At 40.0% G+C, this 22191-nt stretch overlaps 1 pseudogene; it reads left to right on the top strand.

Annotated features, from left to right (window-relative positions):
• The first annotated feature begins 12298 nt into the window (after positions 1 to 12298).
• On the top strand, positions 12299 to 13642 carry LOC134361746 (cysteine protease ATG4C-like; annotated as a pseudogene).
• Positions 13643 to 22191: the final 8549 nt, after the last annotated feature.

Genomic DNA, 22191 nt, shown 5'->3' with positions numbered 1-22191 from the left:
ATTATCATCAGCAGAATCTCTTCTTTCCAGAAAAGGCAAAATAGTACAAGGAGAAACCAGCAACCACGAGGTTGTTTCAGGACATGGCAGGTGGAACAGGAGCAAGTGATAACTCAAAGTTTGAAGGAGCTTTATATGATTGTGTCTCGTTGCTCCTCTTGATTTACAGATAGGAGATTTAGCCTAGAGAAAGTGTGTGGCTGCTGGTTAATAAGAAAAGCAGGTTTCAAGCTTAGTGCTTTGCTTCTCTTCTTCAAGGTGGGATAGGCATGGACTGGTGGGAACTCGGTGAGGACTCGGTGAGAGAACATTGAAGGCAGGTCCTTGCGAAGTGTCCAGAGGACAAAAGAGAAAATCCACCGATTGTTTAGCTTGCTGAGTCATAGCCTCAATATGAGACAGGAGAGCTACTATGTGGAAACACAGACATCACGATACCTATTCAAAAGAGGCTAAGAACTTTGATGACTCCACCAATATATCTCTGGGGAAGTAAAAGTAAGCAAAATTTAAAAGATAAAGAAGGGAGGACAGTAAGAAGGGAGCAGAGGAGGGAGAGAGAAAGAAAGAAAAATGAGAAATGCATAATTTATAGATAAATGGGATATTTAAGAGTGACGCGTTTATGTACCAATTAGCCTATGGCTCAGCATTGCCAGTTCAGTTGGGGGGTGATGGAGCTTAAGCTGATATTCCTTTGGAGGGGCAATGGGAAAGAAGGGGCGGGAGTATTTCTCACAGGAATACAGGGATTACAGCTCTGCTACATACCTGACTGCCTTTATCAACTAACTCACCAGCTATTTGAAGTCCACCCTTTTATGCACTCTCCCTGGTTAGGGATAGAAGACGTTTTGTGCTACTAAACAATGAGATCTCAAATGAAAGGCAGCAAAGATGTGAACTTCGCCTAGAGAGAAAGGGTCCTCCACAGCCCTGCCTGTTTTGGGTGTGACCGGTCAATATCAACATTTACATGAGCTTATCCAGATGGCATCTGCACACAAATGTGACAAATAAACAGGCGGCAACTCACATGGAATGTCCTTTTGGAGATGACATAGAAGAAAACCAGGACAAGGGAGTCAGAGGTGCAGCAGGAGAAAATGGGCCTGGTTTGGGGGAGGGGGCTACGAAGCTCAGAGCATTATCTACACGTCGTTCCTAGTCAGCAAACACTTAATAGATGGCGGAGAGGGCACTCGACATTTAGGGATCTGCAGATGAGGAGGTGAGTAATAGAGATAGATAAACTCATGAAAATACAGAGCTTTATGGGGAGAAGGAAAGAACCTGGTTGTAAGATGATGATTCAAATACCTATCTTTGACAGGTGTATGGACCATTAAACATGTTTACATGTGTGTGTGTGTGTGTTGTGTGGTTTGACTTTTCACAGTCACAGCAACACCATGAAGTGAGCAGAAAAGAATCTTCTTATCCACATTTATGACGATCAGAAATTAAGCAACTCACCCAAGCTGGTAAGCGATGAATTTGTATTCCAGACACCCAGACATTCCACACATCTCTGTGATGTGCTGGGACCGTGCGGAAGTGCTCAGAATGGATGTGATCGTGGCTAGGGGACGTGAGTGGGGGAAATTCACACACGCTTACCCCTCCTTTTAAAAAGTTGGCTGGCATTTTAGTGGGTGAGTTTTCTCTCCTCCTCCAAGGGTCGCAAAGCCTCAGGACTCTGCAGAGGGGCTCCTTTGACAATGAGGGGGCTGCCTGGCCCCCCAGAGGACAGCTAAAGACTCCTGCGGGCACACTGCGCTTCGGCGTGTATAAGCCCTCGGACAGTCTGCTCCTGCCTCTTCTACAAGTGCTGAGAACCTCCACGGGGCTCCCTTTATTCTTTTTATACTGTTTCTGAGCACCCAGAGGAACGATTCATCCTGCACAGAATCCCCTAAGAGGATGCTTGTACATTAATCAATCACTCACGTGAAGAACAGAAATCTTGTCTTTCTTCTTGTTCTACTGATTTTTTTTCGTTGTTGTTTGTTTGTTTCATTTTGTGTTTTGAATTTCTCAGCTTTTTAGGAAGGAAGGAGTATGACACGTTCCCCTGCAGAGGTGGAGGTGTCTCCGCAGGGGGCACTCAGAGAAAACGCGTTTGAAAACTGCATTTGTTGGCGCTCTGGAGCCAAGTACAGCCACCTCTTCTTGTGCTTGAAACCCAAACAGGGTGACTGCCAGTCAGGGATTCCAACCAGCTGGTGGAATTGGCCTCAACAGTCTGACAAAGGGGCCCTTTCCTCAACAGCAGCTTTGCCACCTCTTTCTCTCTCTTTTCTGCTCAAGAACACAGTTTCACACTTGCCCTTCACACCAATAACTGGAGGGCGGGAATTACTCAGAAAACTCATGTTCAACACCCCATCTGTTCATTTCTGACAGCAATATATAATGTAAGGCTATAAAAACTTGAAAAATAATGCAACATAAAAAGGGATTGACTCAGCTCCAAGAGGCCGTAAATGGTAACAAATACCACTGGATGATTTATTTCGTGCTGCAATCTTTACAGTAAGTCATCTTTCAGACATTTCCTTGTGACAGGTTTTAATAATATTAATGCCCAGAGCAATCTAAATCATCGCCAATGGACGTATTTATCAAGCTGCCAATCCGAGTAAATGAAATTCTATAAGCAATAATGTAACATGTTTAAAGGAAGCTAATAAAACAAGTCAGCAGAGAAATATTACTTCAAAGTGTTCTCCCCCTCTAATCCAGTCCCGCATGTTATACAGCCAAAATGCAAATCTTTTCGTACTTGATTTATTGCTCCAAAAATACCAATGACCTTTTCCCAGGCTTCTGAATACTCTCACACACGTTCATAAAGCCCACAGTGCATCCTGCAGAGTCGATGAACGCTGGAGAGCTGAGCATTTATTGTTATGTTTGTCTTGCTTTTACGTAGGTACTCGATTGGCAGCTGCAGTGAATAACATATAAGTTTCCAAGCCTTATTAAAACGTAACAAATATCCGAGCCATAAACCAATCTTTACAGTGCCCACTCTAGCTAGGCCTTCCAGAAGATCTGACAAAGTGACTTGAGTGAAGTCCCAGTGATTTACCAGTTGCCAGGTAAATTTCATCTGAGGGACAGCCAGTCTGTATTTTCCTTCCATCAGGTTTGCTTCGCTTTGTATTAACTTTTTGTTATTCCTGCAGATCACAGTTCCCACCAGCTGTCGAAGCATTTGGCATTTCAAACGGAACTCAAGATCTGCCTCCTGCAGGAAGACTTCCTTATTAATTTCACTAATTTTCTGATTTCTAGCACAATACCTGACCCGTCCCTCAACACAAGTTTCTAATTAATGACTCCATGAAAGCACAAAGCACATCAAAGGCACTCACCGGATATTAGAAGGAAATATATAATGCATCAATTTATTCAACCCATTTTACAATTAATTGATGGCTCATTTTTCTTGCATATCAGACACAATCTTCTTGAGGTTGAATTTACTACTGAATGGGCACCGCAAGTGTTAGCTATACCACTGTGTACCCTTTTGGGCATGACGTATATTATATGAGAGGTCTTCAAAAAGTTCATGGAAGGATTTGTGTTAACTTTTAACCCTACTTTTCTATGAACTTTTTGAAGTACCTTCAAATATATACATGTATCTCCGAAGTGACATGTAACATTTAAAATACTTATTTATTGTGATTATGGTATTGTGTTTATTTGTAGTAAGCCCTTTGGGGTGTCTACCAAGCCCACCCCTGCACTTTACATCTTTGAGACCTGCCCTGTCCCCCATCCCATGGTCCTTTGTCCACCACGATGCCACTTTCTGGGTATGATTGCACAAGTCCGGGAAACCTGATTTGAGCTGAGCCAATCAGACACTCTCTTCCTGTAATGAGAAACTGGGAAACTGGGAAGCTAGTCCCTTAGTTTGTGAGCTGGGATATGAGTTTAGGACAGAAACAGCTGTGAGGTAAAGAAAGCCTTTGTGCAGAAGGTGAAGCCTAAACTGCAGCTCCCGTGACCCAGGGGCAGCGGGCAGCTGAGGGGGCGCTGGTCGCCACTTCCTGGCTCCAGTCTCACCTGCAGACCCATGTCTCTTTCTCCCTTATGGTCTCTCGGATCTGAAGCTCCTTATTAAACATTTTCTTGTCTTTAGTTTAAAAGGGTTTCTCTGACTTGAAACTAATTGGGCATGAAAATATTTATATTTTATTGGTAATTCAACTTTATAAAAGACCACATGAGAGACATATTTTTGTTTGAAATAATTTCATTTCATGTAATGAGAAGCTGGATTTTTTTTTTTTTTGGATGTTACTAAAATACAAAGCCCTTCGTTTCTTGGTAATTCAGTGTATTTAGAGTTGAGTTTTGGAGGACGCTTGGAACGTAGTAGCAATTTACTAGGCAAAGATGGGACGTGGGGGAGTACACTGTAGGTGTACACACCAGCCCAAGGCAGGAAGGGAAGCGTAGTGCATATTTGGAGAAGCGAGAGAGTGTAAAACAATGGGAGGTCAGGGAACTTTTGTGAGAGACAGAGGCCAAATGATGAAGGGCATTGTTAAGGGTTTGATTTCATCCTAAGTGCGCTGAAAAACCGTTAAAGGGAAGCAATACTGTCACTCACACTGCAAAACAGGAACGAATAAAAAGGGACAAGAACGGGTGTGGGAGGCCAGGTCAGAGGCTGGCTCAGTGTCGTCTAGGAAGAGAAGATGGAAGCTGCGTTGGGATTAGAACTGAAGCTGTAAAGAACAGAGACTCGAGATGCTCTTGGGGTAGAACAGAGGACACATGAGGGTGGACAGGATTTAGGAGAGAAAGCTGTTCTTTGCTCGCTCGCTGGGTTCCTCTCGCCCTTACCCAGACTGTGGTGGGCCCGGTGCTGGCCGCTCACGGATCCAGTTCACTGTGTCACTGTTGGTTCTGCCCTTTGATTTTGCTGACCTTACAGCGTAGGTCACAGAGGCAGGTCTTTCAGAAATGAGATACTCGGGGAAAGTTTTAATTTATAATTCTGTTCCTCAGTGTGGTATGGTGAGATTGACTCAGAGTCTGGGTCCTTTTGCTACATCTCCACTTCTTCCCGTCCTCACCTCCTTTCTGCCTCAGTGTCCCCATTGTCAACATCCAGCCTCGTGCGTGCTGTGGTTCTTGGTGTGAAAACAAGTCAGTCAGGGGCTGGCTCAGATCCAGGGTGAGATAACGGTGTAGAAGCCTCAGGTCCCCTGACATTTTCTATCCACACCCACATACGCCCCCTCCTTGGGAATGACTGTCTCATTTCTCCTCCACTCTTCCATCATCTCTTGGCTTGGAGAAATGCTGTGCACAGATGCTGCAGCTGTGACAGCAACGTGAGAGGGCAAAGCAGAGGCAAGAGGGGAGGGGAGAGCCCCTGGCCCTGCAGCGGCGGACGTGGAGAGGACAGTGTCTGCCCAGCGAGTGGGGGTCTTCACCGGGAGCCCTTTCCTTCACCCCCAGGAAAGAAGACGGTTCTCGGTGGGAAGGTAGAGCTCGAAAGACACTGGAAGGAGGAACATAATTAGGGGTGATACAAAATGACCTGCTTAAACAGATTGCAAAATCATGGCTCTTCTGTGCTCTTCTTCCTGCTCCCAAATATAACCCTAAAGATTTAGAGTCTTGTGACACAGGTCTTTGACTTTGAAAAACAGACAAGTGTAGAAGTCACTGAGGATGGTTCCTTTTTTTCCCCTTCTTCTTTTTTTTAATATGTCCTCCAAAATCCCTACAGATCAGTTGTAAAGAAACCCAGGTAGACTCCACATAGACTGGTCAGAACTTTATGCTCTGGGTTCATCAATTTTCTTTTTTCTTTTTTCCTCCCTCAGAATTCATCCTGGGTGGCTTAGAGGTGGATGGGAGAAGCCAGTGACTTAGGGTGGGGTCTGCATTGCTGTTTGTGAAGACTGAACTCACAGGCCAAGCAGATACTGACCTGGCCTTGCAAATCCTTCCTAGTTGTCTTTTACCTCTAAGCCACCTCTAAGTCTCTTAAAACTGGTTTCCAGTGCTGGTCCATCGAAAGGTTTCTCAAAGGAGTAAAGCAGAATCAAGTGAGAAAAAAGGAAACCCATTACCCACAGTCCTGGAAGCTGAACACCTATGCTGAGGGCAAAAGTTGAAGCCACGTGTATCCAGAAAGGCCCAAGCATATTCAGATTTTCCCCCAAACATGGTAAAATCAAACAGAATATTTCAGTTGAAGGAAATCCAGCTAATCTGTACAGAAATACTTTTCATAAAAAATTTAATGTGCTCTTTACTTGCAAGAAAATGCAAATATCAAGGTATTAATCATATGATTACATTCAATAAATAAATAAAAACTGGGCATTTTTATGCTGGATGACCATTTGCACGGTTTTCAATTCCTAAGCCATACCAATGGATTATGATGTTACTTTGAATCAAAGTCTGTAAACTTCCCCGCTCCCCAATTTTGTCTCTTCTAGATCTTCCTGTGTATATGTACATTTGTAACGTATGTACATACATATTGGTATGGATAAAATATAAAAGTATACTCACAGAAACACACACACAAATATATGTGATTTACTTTACTGATTGATTCTTATATGGCAACACCAAAATCTCCGTCCCCCCAAAGAGTAATTTATCTGCAATATATGCACTAGCAATTCTAAAAAATGTTATTAAAAATTTCTTCCATTATCTAAACTGAACATTTTAGGAGAAGTTTGAGGCCATGATTTTTCTTTTAACTAGCTTTTTCCCCACTGGAACCTCAAACACAGATGAGGTACAATAATACCTACATTTATTATGAGGAAACCAGAAAGCAGAGAAGCAGCAACCTGACTCGGTTAAGGCTGGAACTGGGATTAGAACCTCAGCCTCTGGAAGAAGGGCCGAGCCCCGCCTGCACACAGAGGTGCCTGCATGGGAGAAAGTCCAGCCCAGGCAGTGCAGACACCAAGATCTCCTGCCCAGGGAGGGCAAGTGGTGACACCTGGGCCTCTAATGCCACATGAATATCACATTACTCTGTGCCTCCCTTGCCTGAGGGTAGGTAGAGTGGCACTACATCTGTCATCCTGGGAGCAGAGTAAACTCCAGGTTTTAAAGCAAAAATGAAGGATTATTGCTCATCTTGCTATAAGGGTACCCGCACAGAACTCCATATAATAATCTGTTCATTTAGAATGTAAAACAGAATAACATTTGAAAAAATATTTGATTTTCACATGTTTTAAGGAATATGACTATTGCTGAAAGAGAGACAGGCTTATACGTAAAAAAGAATGGTGACTACTCGGCTTTTCCTGGGGTTTTGAGGAGAACAGAGTAGGTTTCCAAGGAGCCAGGTTATTTAGTTTACTTCTTCGTGCTATCTGCAGTGGCATTTCAGAGTGAAATAAGTAAAATATCTGTTCATTTTCATTTGGCAGCAGCAAAGATCTCAGAGAAACCACCAAATAAGAAATATGTAATCCCCACGGTGTAATCCCAGGGTATGGAAACTCACTTCTCTTAAATACCTCCCTCTGGCATAATTGACTTTTCATGTGCATTTTAATAATGGTATTTCAGCAGGTTGCAAGAGAATTTTTTTCTTCTCTTGTTGTTGTAAATTATGGTTTGGAAAAAAAATGTGTTATAAATCTAATTACATTTTCACTTATATTAACAAGTCAGCACAATCTTCCAGCATGTTTACCAAGCAATTCCAATATTTACAGCTGACCTAATTGGTTGTGGGGTAGAAGCAATGAACAATATTTTATTGTCCTGCTAGCTGCGCATGTGCAGAAGACAACTGCGAAGTTGGAAAGCTACCCAGCAGCCCTGAAGTTCTGCTTGCCTGGTTCACATCTCCAACCAGGTGGGATGGGGAGCAGGGAGGGAAAGGGAAGTGGTTGGAGAGGAGTGTTTTAGACGTACGTTTTCTTAACCCTCTCTTGGCAAGAAAGATTTTCCCAATTATTTGGGGACTGTTAACAGACTCACAACTCATTTGCTGTTGGTAAGTTTATAAAAAAAGTTATAAATAACTGCATGAAAGCCAGTAATATATTTGTCAAACATCGCTCATATTTGATGCTGAGCTAAGGAGGACAGCTATGGTCTGGCCCTTAACTTTCACTATCAAAGCCAATGTGGCCTTTAGGAGCCAAGCATGAGTCTAACATAGGCTGGGAATTCTTATATTCTCATGTCCTTAGAGAAAGGGCTAAAAAAAATTGTTACTAGGAGACAAATATCATATTCCTTCCTGGGGAGACTGGAGCTTGGTCCAGCTGTCTCATTAGTAAAGGTGATTTGTACTGCAGGTCTGCCGCACCCCAGATTTAAGTCAAAATGGCGTTTATCTCTAAGTCCTCTACCTTTCCTAATCATACTTTTGGTTTTGGGACAAATGAAGAATGTTAATACAATTTTAGCAGAAAGCTGCTTTGACAAAGGTGATTCTCCAGACCATGGGTTCAATTATTTTGTGAGACAGTCCTGTCTTTTGTGTAGTGATAATTGTTAACATTGATTGAGTGCTTACTGTATGCTAGGAACCTCTCTACAAGTGTTACACTTAATCTTCTCATCAACCCTGAGGTTGGACTGATTTCTTTTATAGATGAGGGATCTGAGCCAGAGAACAGCAAGTGACTTGCCCATGGCCACACAGCATGGGAACTGCAGACCTGAAATCTGACCCTTGATAGCCCATTGCTGGAGCACTTACCACAGCCACAGAGCTAGGTGACCCCTTCCTTTGTCATCCTTTCTGAAACCTAAAAACTAACATACCATAGCATGCAATAGGCTACGAGGTGTGGTTCTAGATATAGACAGGAGGCCTTTACTGGATGTCACCCAAAATCAAAACTCCCCTTCTGGTGGGTGCCTGAAATCCCTCATTTAGGGCTTTGTTCCTTATTTGAAGTCCTTGAACCATGAAGAAAGAAAAGCCACCCTGGAAAGGTTAATATTTGATATTTCTGTTTTTGCAAATGAAGGCTCAAATAGTAGAAGTTGATGGGGACACTAAGGAGCTGGGGACTGTGAGCCCCTGTGAGAGATGATGTCAGGTGTCATTATGAGGGCAAAGAACACAAAATGAAAAGCCGGTGGCACTTTCCTACTTCACATTTCTTTTTCCCAGAAACTGTGCAAGCCACGTCCCTAGTCTTTGAACAGTTTTACTTAGAAATGGTGACTAAGCTTCTCACAATCTTCACCTTGTCTTATCCAGTTGGTCTTTTATATACGATCCTTAACAGATAAGGGCTCATCTGTGCCTTTTAGGAGATTATAAATGAGATGAAGAATGAGAACATGCAAACACTAATTAATTAATACAAATAAATATACACAGGCAGTAAATTATCAGTCATCCCACTGCAGTTTTTATTCCCATGTTATGAGGGCTGCTTCCTTACCTTGCCACCCAGCCAATCAATGGAAATTTCCACCCCCAGAATTCCTGGGAGAATTTGACTTCATTTTTCTTAAGACCTGTCCACAGAGTCACAAAGATGCTTAAAAAGTGCCTTGTGCTCTTTATTGCAGCCTGTTAAGCTGGATGTGGTGAGGAAGACAAGTGTACTGCAAGAGATGGGCTGGATTTTCTGCATACTACTCTGATGCTGTTATGAAGCCTGAAGTTAAGCTGTCTGCTATTTTTTAGTAACAACAATCAAATATTGTTTGCTAATCTAAATAATTAACTTATTTAATGCATACTAAATGGATTATTGCTATATATATGGTTCTTTGCCAGGGTCGTGGCAGACCGCTTCTCAGGAATCTGATTTTTACCTGTAGACACAAAATAAGAACTAGAAAAGAGGTATTTAGAGGATCTAAAGGAAAACACGTAGCTCGTTCTTTCCAAATTCTTATTCTTATATTCCCTGCCGCCCTTGCTCTATCGTCTGTCTTTGGAACACAGGCTCATTGTGTCTGTGTATGTCAGTCTCTGTGTCTACTCCTGTTCCAGTCCTACAACTGTATATGGTCCATTTTGATTTACTGTTCTCTTTGGTCTTCGTATGGAGACTCTATAAAGATACTAAATAAACTTCACAGGAGACACTCACTGCTGCTAGTGCTTCTGGTGGACCAAAATAACACCATCAGTTAAAATGAGCAAAGCATCTTTAGAAATTCCGGACTCTCAGGTAGGAAACCACAGGACCGGGAGCACAAGTGCTATTTGTACCTTTGGTGAAAAGTAATTCTGGAAGACGAAATGCTGGCTATGCAGTATTAATTAAGTGAATGTGGATTTCCAGAACAGGATTTGAAATGCTACAGAGATGGCATTCTCAATAAGCACACATAAAAGAAAAAATCAAAGAATGCTTTTGATTTACTAGCTATGGGCTGCATTACATTCAAACAGAAAAAGTCTATGCCAGCCTAGAGAGAAAGTAGTTTTAAAAGCTTAATATGAAAAAAAAGAAAGTCACTTCTTGGATAATCTCATATGATCAGTTTCTGTAGAGAGCTCAGATGTGACATGGGAAGGGAAGAGCAATGTATGGTGACTCGTACTCAGTCTTCTGCCCCTAGCCAGGCCCTGGAAGCTGGCCCTTAGCAGGAGTTCAGACATCCCTGAGGCTGAGAAGTGGTGATTCTCTTGTCTGGATGACTATGGGCACAGAATCCAATAAGGTGTGCAGAGCTGAGAAAGGAAGGGTCCAGATGCCTTTCCTGAGAGAACAGTGCATGAGTAGAGGAAGAAGCAAGAAAGCGAGGTCACAGGGACATGTGTCTCAGGAGTCACGCCTGTGCATAAATTATGTTGGCATGGGAATGGGTGTGCCAGGAGAGAAACAAACCATATCTCCTAAGTGATGGATTTCCCTATGTCCTTACGATCAGTGCACTATGTACTAACAAGCTTCTGGCCTGGAAGAGCCTGTCCTTGCAGCCCTTCTAGATGGCCTGTAATTCACTCAGAAACTAAAAACTGCCACGAGATCAGTGGTGTTGGAAGACACTGATAAATAGCCGAGAAAGGAGCTGGGATTGCCATAGAAAACATGTTCTGTAGAGAGGATGGCAAGCTATAGGCAGACACGGGCATGGCTAAGTGTCTGCACCAGTGGGACTTACTTCTTTAGAGATCTCCAGCGAACACCCTGCTGACATGCTCCGTGGGGCTGATGGTCTGTGGACAGCGGTAGAAGACAGTGAGTGAAATTGTGGGAGGTCTTGAACTGTGCACCCTTCCCCTGAATTGTGAAAGAAGCTGGACGCAAAAGCATGCAAATCTGAGAGCCAGGGAGGAACGTGGCAATGACACCACAGACCGTTTGTCACCTGCTGCGTTTTTACTATGTGGTAGGCACTGCACAAGAGCTTAATCTGCGTTGTCTCATTCACTTCTCATAATATTTCCATTATTTAGGTTCTAATATTATCTCTACCTTACAGATGAAGAAACTGAAGCTTAAAGGCTCACGGGGCTGGTGATCTGGGGCTCGTGTGTACTCTGGGAGGTATTGCTCATGCTGATAGTTGAGGGCCACTTGGCCTTTAAAAAACCAAGGTTGGGTTGGACATGGGGAAAGAGAGAAAACGTAACATTTATGATCTCTTATCTCTAAAAGAGCATGAAGCGTATGAAGATAAAGTTGATATTATAAGTATGGTCTCATTGATAGCCATTACTAAGACATAGTAGGAAGGGAGTTACGTGGGGAAGTATTTAGATTTCAATATGGTCTGCAAGAGCTGACTTAAACAGACCCAGAGGAAGGATTTCCATGGAAAGGCTGACATGTCCAAGGAAGACAAACCTTTCTATTAAAAATGGTTTCCTCTCCTCACCCAGGTCTTTCACATACTGCTTAAAAATTTCTGCCTCTCCTTGTTTCAATGATATCTTTCAACATCTACTTGAGTATATAAATACCTACTTTTAAAAGACTGAATGATTTAGTGTGGTTATGGTGTTATTGGCTAGTCACAACATAATATGAATTAGGTCTATTTAAATCTTTTCTTTCTGATGTCTAACTGTAGCTGCAGTGCTGAGATTGGAGTGGCTGGGTGCGCGTGGACTGCTTTTGTGTTGATTGCTGCTAGAGCTGGAGCATTTCCCGGTTTGGTTATGATGATGACTTTGCGCAATCTGTGAACACGGAATACGCAGTGTCACACAAGGGAAGGTTTTTGCCTCAAGTCATGTGTGAGGAACTTGATAGAAGCCATGTGTGAGGTCAGTGCAGAAGATTAAATTCTTTGGAAAAACGCAATCAAGCAATGGCTTTTTCTTTAGAATTTGAATACGGAGGCCATGAGAACAGATGAAGTTGACAAGTTAAAAACTAAATTTATATCTGCTTGGAACAACATGGAATACAGTTAGGTACTGAAAACAAAGACGTATTTTAGTAGAAATTCCCCTGTATTATTGTTTGGAACGTGTCACCATTTGAAATACGAAGATGAATATAAAATGTTACCTGCAAGATCAGGATGTACAATAGAAGATCACAGAATTGCGGGAAACGTAGAAGAATTTCATAAAGGTTTCATTTCTAGAATGTGGCTGGCCTACGGGGAAGAATTTCCTTCAGTGGAAGCCTCGGCTTTGACAACAGATTGTGGCTGGGGCTGCACATTGAGAATTGGACAGATGCTGCTGGCTCAAGGGCTCAGACTGCACTTTCTTGGTGGAGTGTGGACCTGGCCTGATGCTTTGAATACTGAAAATTCTGACTCTCAGTCATGGACTTCCCACACCGTAAAAAAAATTACTGCATCATTTGATTTGATTTCAGGGGAAAGAGAACTCAAAACCCCAACGATTTCTCTGAAAAAAACAATTGGGAAATATTCTGATCATGAAATGCAAAATGAAATTTATCACAGGAAAATTATCTGTTGTTTTGGTGATTCCCCCTTGACTCTCTTTTGCTTTCTTCAATCAATAGAATATAGAAAGAAGTCTTGGAAAAAAGCTGAAGATTGGTATGGACCAGCTGTGGTCACTCACATTTTAAGAAAAGCAGCTGAAGAGGCAAGACGCCCTGCTTTACAAGGAATAACTATTCATGTTGCATAAGATTGTACAGTTTACAATTCTGATGTGATTGATAAACAGAGCACTTCCATGACCTCTGATAATGCAGGCCACAAAGCTGTATTTATTCTAGTTCCTGTTAGACTTGGTGGAGAAAGAACAAACACCAGCTACTTAGAGTTGGTAGAAGGTGTTTTAAGCCTAGAATATTGTGTGGGGATTATTGGTGGCCAGCCTAAAGAGGCACTCTACTGTGCTGGATTTCGAGACGACAGTTTGATTTACATGGATCCTCATTACCGCCAGTCTTTTATAGATGTCAGCAGAGAGGACTTCCCTGCTGAGACGTTCCACTGTTCTTCTCTTAAAAAGATGTCATTTTGAAAAATGGATCCCAGCTATACAATCGAATTTTATTGTCAAACTGTTCAGGACCACGAAAGAGTTTCTGAAGAAATCTCTAAGATGCTGAAAATCTCTTCTAAAAGAAAATATACCTTATTTACTTTTGTAAATGGTCATTCCAGAGACTATGAATTTACATCTACTATAACCTTTTCTCAGCGGATGAAAGGACTCAAAAGATTTATCACAAAAGCGTTTGTCCAGCTTTGAAGTTTAGCATATTTGTGCTTGATGAGAAAAACTTCTGAAATGGGGAAAATGATGAGAAACAAATATACTTGAAGTGGTTTTATCTTCACAAATATATTAATTTTACATGTCCTTTAAAAATTTTGAAAATATACAATTTTAAAGATGAAAAATCTAATTAAAATCAGTTTTGCTGAAGAAGTGAGTTTTGATAGAGAAGAGGCAGAGAAGAGTGAATAATTGTGGAGCAGGCGATATGGGCAGAATGCCCCTAAGCTCACCCAAAGTGTGGCGGGCACAGAAGAGAAACGGGACAGTGGGCAAAGTGCTCCCGAGGTGAATGGGCAGCATTTTCATTTATCGTGAAATATCGCATAGGTCTAAATTTGTCTCCCTGAAAAGGAAAAGGAAATAGTGACCTCTTCTCTCTTATATTACACGATCCCTTGATTTAAGGACACAGAACTCAAGTGAATAGAGCTAGTGTTTGTCTACTTATTTATTCAACAAATATATATTTAACTACCAATAGTATTTTGTGTGCTAGTCTGAGATGCTAACTGCTATTTATAACATTGCTTATTCTATGGGAAAAGGAAGACACCAGGGATGCAATGAAATGTTAGACGATAACTTTTGTATATGTTAAGGCTGTCTGAAGTGTTTTAAGTACAAAGAATAGAAGATCGTTTCTGAACTTACTGGAAAACTGACTAGTGGTGGCCTGAAGATTACATCTTCAAAAGCATCCAGCCCATTGTCAGCAAAACTATGAACAATATCATGGTGTTTTTGGTATGTGAATATAACACTATTAACACATCAAAAACAAGTCACAAATAGCACAAACCACACATTTTACAGTTTTCCCAATAATGTTTACTTGTCTCTATTAAGCCATCCAGTTTATTTTACCACCGTTGTTACCAAGGACATATGTTTGCCAATCTGCTAGCTGGAGTTATCTTTGCCCCACAAAACAAACAAACAAACAAAAACAAAACAAATAAACTTCCCTGTTTTATAGTACTAAGTGAGAGCAGGATTTCTTAGTGATTCATTAATCCTGTACGTACCTGAGCTAACCAACTCCACTGATGAAATATCACAGAAATTTACTGTCAAATGGCACTTACCTGTCCAAGCATACACTGCCGTCTAAGAGATACAGCAATGTGGCCCTGGTTAGTTTTTTTTTTTTTTAAGCTCTATACTTCATATGAACAAATCTTGCTTTTGAATGAAGATGTGCACATGAATTAAGCATCCATTGTAGAGATGATCTGGATGGGTGACTCTACTCAGAGATCCCTAACCAGACACAGGGCTGACGGGCCACGTCTGCAGTTGGACCAGGTCGTCTGGATCAATTCTCCTTTTAGATGCCTGCTTTAGACTATTTTCCTTGTGTATCACAGACAATAGTGGAATTAAAGACAATGGGAAAAATACCAATATGTGAAATTATTTTGGTTTTACAGCTGTGCTAAAGAATAATGGGAAAAACCAGTGAAACCTAATGGCCAAAATTGCATTTAAGGATTTACTGTAGCTTTTGATTGTCCAGGGCTTGCCAACCATTTATTATCACAGAGAAGACTTGGGAAAGAATAAATGAAAGTATAAACATAATTAGAGCACTTTCTGTGTTATCATATATGTTGCCTTCATATCCTTAACACAATTTTCAAATTTGAATGATCCTTTTTAAAAATGTTGCATCAACATAAACATAATGTACACACACACACACACACATATACACATGCATGTGCAGCACCAATAGCCAAGAATGTGCTCTTGAGAAATGGGAGATGTTATCACAACACCCTACCAAGCATCTCCACCTCTAGTCAGGCTGGCTAGCTGGCTCATGGAAGGTGTCCCATTTCCCCCATGCCTTATCCATGTCACATTGTTCACAGTAGTTGGATTCCCACCTTCTCTCACCTTTCCAAATTCCACCTCCCACAAGAGGTTCCCTGAAACAATCTATCCAGCCCTTATATACCTCTTTTTCCTCTGGACCCTCTTGTCAGAACCATCACTGGAGCACTCAAAGCTGCTTTATTTGGCCTCTGATGTATTTTACATGAGTTTGTCTTGTTTATACAACTAGATTTCATGGGGGTTGAAACACAATTTCTATAACTACAAAAGCATCAAGCATGCTGCCTACTTAGCACATTGAGGGTATTAAATAAATGCCTATTTACTAACCATTCTCAAAGAAAAATTAGGCATCTATGAATTCCAATGTTAGTCTGTAGCTGTTTGCTACTGGAAATAGTGAGGCAAAATCCAAATCCCTGAAATTCTCTAGCACCTTTCCTACATTTTTTTTCATAAAAACCTGGAATGGAAGGCAAGGAAAGGCAGAAACCATAATTCCCAATACTTTTATTAGATTCCTCCCAGAGAGTTCACACATGAAGTTGCAGCAACTTTGGTGGCAGAGACATTTAATGCCTGCCCACCTGTGGGGAAGGTGCAATAAAACCACCATTAGCCACACCCACCAATCCAGAATCCTAGAAGTATCTTCTTCACGTATGAAAAGGAAAAGTAAAAATATATAAAAACAAGATCAAGTAAAGGTTTCATTTAAAAATTCACATCCTTGGAAGGCTTTGTACTTATTACCAATTCAGCCAAACTTCATACACCTTCCTGGATACAAGAATTGACAATTGCAGCAATAAGAAACATTCAATGAGCACTTATTAGCATCCAGAAACCAAGTCATTTTTTGTACCCCTTAACTAACATCTCCCCATTTCCTCCACCCCCTAATTTCTGGGCAACCATCATTCAACACTGTGTTTCTATGTGTTGGACTATTTTATTTTTATTTTTTATGAACTAAAAATAATCTTTGACCTTCTTCTACCATGAGATCAACTAGCAGAGGCTTGTGCTGGAGATCTGATGAAGACTTACATGTCATGAACGTATGATATAGTTCAGGAGCTCCATGGCATTCTTCAAGGCAATCACCAAGAATTTGATCCGTTCATATTTAACTTTAGTAACATAGGTCTATTCTCTCCTTCTGAAAGTTCAACATTTTAGTGTAGTCTTTCTTTCTTTCCTTCTTTCTTAGTTCCCACCTATGAGTGAGGACATGCAGTACTTCTCTTTCTGTGTCTGGATTATTTCACTTAACATAATTTTCTCCGAGCCCATCCTTGTTGCTGCAAATGGCAGAATTTCATTCCTTTTTATGGCTAAGTGTATTCCATTGTATATATATATACCACTTTTCCTTATCCAGAAATCTGTCAATAGACATTTAGATTGGTTCCACATCTTGGCTATTGTAAATAGAGCTGTGATGTACACGGGAGTGCAGGTATTGCTTCAACACGATGATTCCCATTCCTTTGGGTATACAACAAGCAGTAGGATTGCTGGATCATACGGTAGTTCTATCTGTAGTTGTTTGAGAAAACTCCATACTGTTTCCCACAGTGGCTGGAATAGTTTATAGTCCCACCAAAAGTGTAGAAGTGTTCTCCTTCCTCTACATCCTCACCAGCATTTGTTATTCTCAGTCTCTTTGATAATAGCCATTCTTACTGGTGCGATGTGATATTTCAGTGTGGTTTTGATTCATATTTCCCTGATGATTCATGATGTTGAGCATTTTTTCATGTACCTGTGGGCCATTTGTATGTCTTCCTTTCAAAAATGTCTATTCATCTCCTTTGCCCATTTCTTAATTGGGTTGTTTGCTGTTTTTACTGTGATATCAGCAGTGGGTTTGTTATATATGGCTTTTATTGTGTTGAGATACTTTCCTTCTATACCTAATTTGCTGGGAGACTTTATCATGAAGGGATGTCAAGTTTTTCTGTGTCTAGTAAGATAATCATACGGTTTTTGTCCTTGATTTTGTTGATGTGGTGTATCACATTGATTCGCATATGTTGAACCATCCTTGCACTCCTTGGACAAATCCCACTTGATCATGGTGTATAATTTTTTTGATGCATTGCTGTATTTTGATTGCTAATATTTTGTTGAGAATTTTTGCATGTGTTTTCATCAGATATTGGCTTGCAGTTTTCTTTTTTTTTGTTGTATGTCTGGTTTTGGTACCCAGGTGATACTGGCTTCATAAAGTGAGTTTGGGAGAGTTGCCTCTGATTCAATTTTTTAGAATAGTTTGAGGAGAATTGGTATTAATTTCTCTTTAATGTTTTGGTAGAATTCAGCAATACAACTATCCGACCCTGGGCTTTTATTTGTAGGGATAGTGCTAATTACTGCTTCAATCTCATTGCTCATTACTGGTCTATTCAGGTTTTCTATGTCTTCCTGGTTCATTCTAGGTAATTTGTGCCCAGACATGTATCCATTTCTTCCACATTTTCATATTTGTTGGTATATAGTTGTTTACAGTAATCTCTAATGATTCTTTGTATTTCTGTGATATCAGTTGCAATATCTCCTTTTTCATTTCTAATTTTTGGTATTTGGGTCTTCTCACTTCTTTGTTTTGTTAACCTAGATAATGATTTGTCTATTTGGTTTATCTTCTTGAAAAAACCAACATTTTGTTTCATTGATCTTTTGTATCATTTTTTGGGTCTCTATTTCAGTTAGTTCTGTTCTGATCTTAATTATTTGTTTCTGTCTACTACTTTTGGGATTGGATTGTCCTTATTTTTCCAGTTCTCTGCAATGTTACATGTAATGTTTATTTGAAGTCTTTCTATTCTTTTGATGTAAGTGTTTATTGCAATGAACTTCCCTCTTAATAGGTTTTGGTATGATGTGTCTTTATGTTAGTTTCAAGAAATATTTTGATTTCTTGTTTTACTTCTTCTTGGACCCATAGGTCATCCAGGAGCCTGTTGTTTAATTTCCGTGTATTTTTATAGTGTTCTGAGTTTTACTTGTTATTGATTTCCAGTTTTAATCAGCTGTAGTCTGAAAAGATACTTCAAATGATTTCAAGTTTTAAAAATTTGCTGAGACTTGCTTTGTGACCTAACAAAATTTGTTTTATCCTGGAGAATGTTCCCATGTGCTGATGAGAAGAATGTATATTCTGTAGTTTTGGATGAAATGTTTTATAGACACCTGCCAGGTCCAATTGGCCTAACGTGTAACTTAAATTCTGTGTTTTTCTGTTGATTTGTTGCCTAGATGATATGTCCAGTGCTGACAGAGGGATATTCAGGTCTCCTACTGTTATCATGTTGGGGTCTATCTCTTTCTTTAGGTCAAATAGTGTTTACTTGATATATCTCGGTGCTCTAATGTTGGGTGCATATATGTTTATGATTGTTATGTTGTCTTGTTGGATATATCCCTTTATTATATAGTGGCCTTCTTTATGTGTTTTTATGGTGTTTCATTTCAAGTATATTTTATCCTATATAAGAATAGCTACCCCTGCTCACTTCTGGTTTCCATTTCTGTAGCATATCTTTTTCCATCCCTTCACTCTTAGTCTGTGTGTGTCTTTGCAGCTGAGGTGAGGATCAGGAAAACAGCATAGACTTGGGTCTAGTTTTTTAATCCAATCAGTCTGTCTTTTGAGTGGGGAGCTTAATCCATTTACATTTAGGATTATTATTGACAGGTGTTGTTTTACTACTGGCATTCTATTGCTTTTTGCTTAGATATTAAAAAAAAAGAAAAAATATATATACACATATATATATACATTTTTAATTCCAAAATTTTTATTATTGTTCAGCAGACATAATCTTATTCTGTTAAACTGCTATGTGTGTCTAAATGCTTACTTTCTTTTTTCTTTTCTTTTTTTGGCTGTAAAACAAATCTCAATAAATTTTAAAAGACTAAGATCATGGACATTCTCTGACCACAGTAACAGAAGGAAATTTTAGAAAATTCATAAATGTGTGGAAATTAAACACCACTCTCCTAAATAAACAATGTGTAAAAAGAAAAATCTCAGGGAAATTAGAGAGCACTTTGATATAAAAATAAATATCCCCTTCTTTTTCTGGTCTCTACTAGTGACTCTCGTTGTGTCAATGCAATTGAGTGTGTGGCTGGCCACCTACATGGTGGCTGTGGCTACGGATTGGTGTTGAGTTGCTTTTGCAGCAGCCATGACTATGGTGGTAGCTGCGGTGGGCCACCTGCATGGAAGTGGTGCTTTTGGTGTGCTTCTTGCCTGGTTATGGGTGGTGGGGTGGCCCTTGGCTCCTACCTTAGGATTCTGGATGTACTCCATTGATTGCCTAGTTGAGGGTGGAGGGGTGGTCCTTGGCTCCTACCTCAGGACCCTGGGCATGCTCCACTTTTTAAAAATACCTTTTGTTCCTTTCTTCCCCTTTTGTTATTCATCTTCAATGTTTGTTGGTTTTTTGACATGGTAAGATTTAGTTTCTTTCTCATTTTCATTTTTGTTTTATCAGTGGGTTTTGTTCTTTCTTGTGTATTTGTAAAAGTGATTATTGTTTTTTGGATTCCAGATGCAGGACTCCTTTGAGAAGTTCTTGCATGTCTGGTCATATGGTGGTGGTAAACTCCTACAGTATTTGTTTGTCTGGGAAATACACTATTTCTCCTTCATTTCTGAGGGAAAGCTTTGCTGGGTATAGTATTTTTGGTTGGCAATTTTTTTTCTTTTAGTATTCTGAATATATAATCCTATTTTCTTCTGGCCTGCAGAGTTTCAGTTGAGAAGTCTGCTGTTAGTCTGATAGGGACTCCCTTATAGGTGACTAGGTGCTTTTCTCTTGCTGCTTTTAGAATTCCTTGTCTTTTAGCTTTGCTAGTTTGACTATAATGTGTCTCAGAGAGAACCTTTTTTGATTGAATATGTTTGGGGATATTTGAGCTTCCTGGATCTGAAGGACCATGTCTCTCCCTATCACTGGGAAGTTTTTATTTTTTCTGGGAAGTTTTCAGTTATTATTTCATCAAATAGATTTTCAATGCCTTTTCTTTTCCCTCCCCTTCTGGAAAACCCCAAATTTGCATGTTTGTGCACTTAATGTTGTCTGCTAGTTCTCATATTTTCTATGTTTATAAAAAAATTCTTTTTACCATTTTTTTTGTCTGCCTGGGTTATTTTGAAAAGACCATCTTGGAGATCTGAAATTCTTTCTTCTGCTTGTTCTAACCTGCTGCTTAAGAGATTGGTTGTGGTTTCTTTTTTTTTTTTTTTTCATTGAATAAATCACTCAGTCCCAGGAGTTCTGCTATATTCTTTTTTGAAGATATTAATCTCTTTGTAAATTTTCTCCATATCCTGGATATTTTTTCTCATTTCACTGTGTTCTCTAATTGAATATTCTCTTATCTCTTTGAGTTTTCTCAGGATTGTAGCTCTGAATTCTTTTTCAGTCATTTTAATGGTTTCCTGCTATATGGGGTCTAGTACTTGAGAATTACTGTATTCCTTTGATGGTATCATATTTTTGTATTTATTCATATTTCTAGTACCTCTACATTGATTTTTGGTCATGTGGTAGAGAAGTTGGTAGAAAGACTTCCTCCTCCTTTTGCAGGCTTTGCTGGTGACTCTTCTTGTGTCAATGTAGTTGATTGTGAGGCAGACTGCCTGCAGGGTGGTTCTGGCTGCTACAGTGGTGGTGAGCCATCCTTGTGGCACCAGTAGCTGTGGTGGTGGCTGTGATAGACTACCTACGCAGAAGCAGTATTTGTGGTACACTACTACCTTCTATTTGGGTTCGGGGAGCCTACCTGAGGGCCTCCACTTGGGTCCCTAGTAGTGAGTCATATCTTTCTGTTCAGGCAGGGGAAGGGCTGCTGAGTTTGACAATTTTAGATTCCACCTATACATCAGAATGTGAAATATTTGTCTTTCTGTGTCTGGTTTGCTTCACTTAGCATAATGTCTTCCAGGTTCATACATGTCGTTACAAATAGCAGGATTTTCTTCTTTGCTTAATAGTGAATAATATTTCATCGTGTGCGTATAATACACATAAGTGTATGTGTATATACACATACATATCTCACATGTTCTTCATCTGTTCATCTTGTGATGAACACATAGTTTGTTTTTATATCTTGGCTATTGTGAATAACGCTACAATGAACATGGTAGTGCAGAAATTTTTGAGATACTAATTTCATTTTCTTTGCATATGTACCCAGAAATAAGATTGCTGGATCGTATTTCTATTTTTAGTTTTTCAAGGAACCTCCTTACTGTTTTACATAATGGCAGTACCAGCAAAGTGCTTTAAATACATAATCTCATTCAATCATTACAAAAAAACTATAAAGTATTTATTACATTACATAATGACAGAGCATAATGGCTATGTTCTACTGATAATATAATATTTACCTTTGGAAAATCACAATTTTTAATCATTAAAGATCTTCCTGGTATATTATCCCTATGAAATGGAAATGTTGCCAACATATTACAGAGTTCTCTTCATTAAAGTTTGGAGTGATAGAACTTTTGGATTGACCCTCTATTTATGATCAACTAAGCAGATCACTGTCTACCTCTAACCATGCTTTCTGGTTAATGGAGGTTTTAATGTACTAAAGAGCTGTAGGGAAAAGAGAGCAGGGGAGGAAGAAATCCTCAATCCCGTTTC

Source organism: Cynocephalus volans, chromosome 13 (genome assembly GCF_027409185.1).
Source record: "Cynocephalus volans isolate mCynVol1 chromosome 13, mCynVol1.pri, whole genome shotgun sequence".
Classification (NCBI taxonomy): Eukaryota; Metazoa; Chordata; class Mammalia; order Dermoptera; family Cynocephalidae; genus Cynocephalus; species Cynocephalus volans.
Note: the sequence above shows the minus strand (reverse complement) of the source record. Positions and strands in the feature narration are given on the sequence as shown.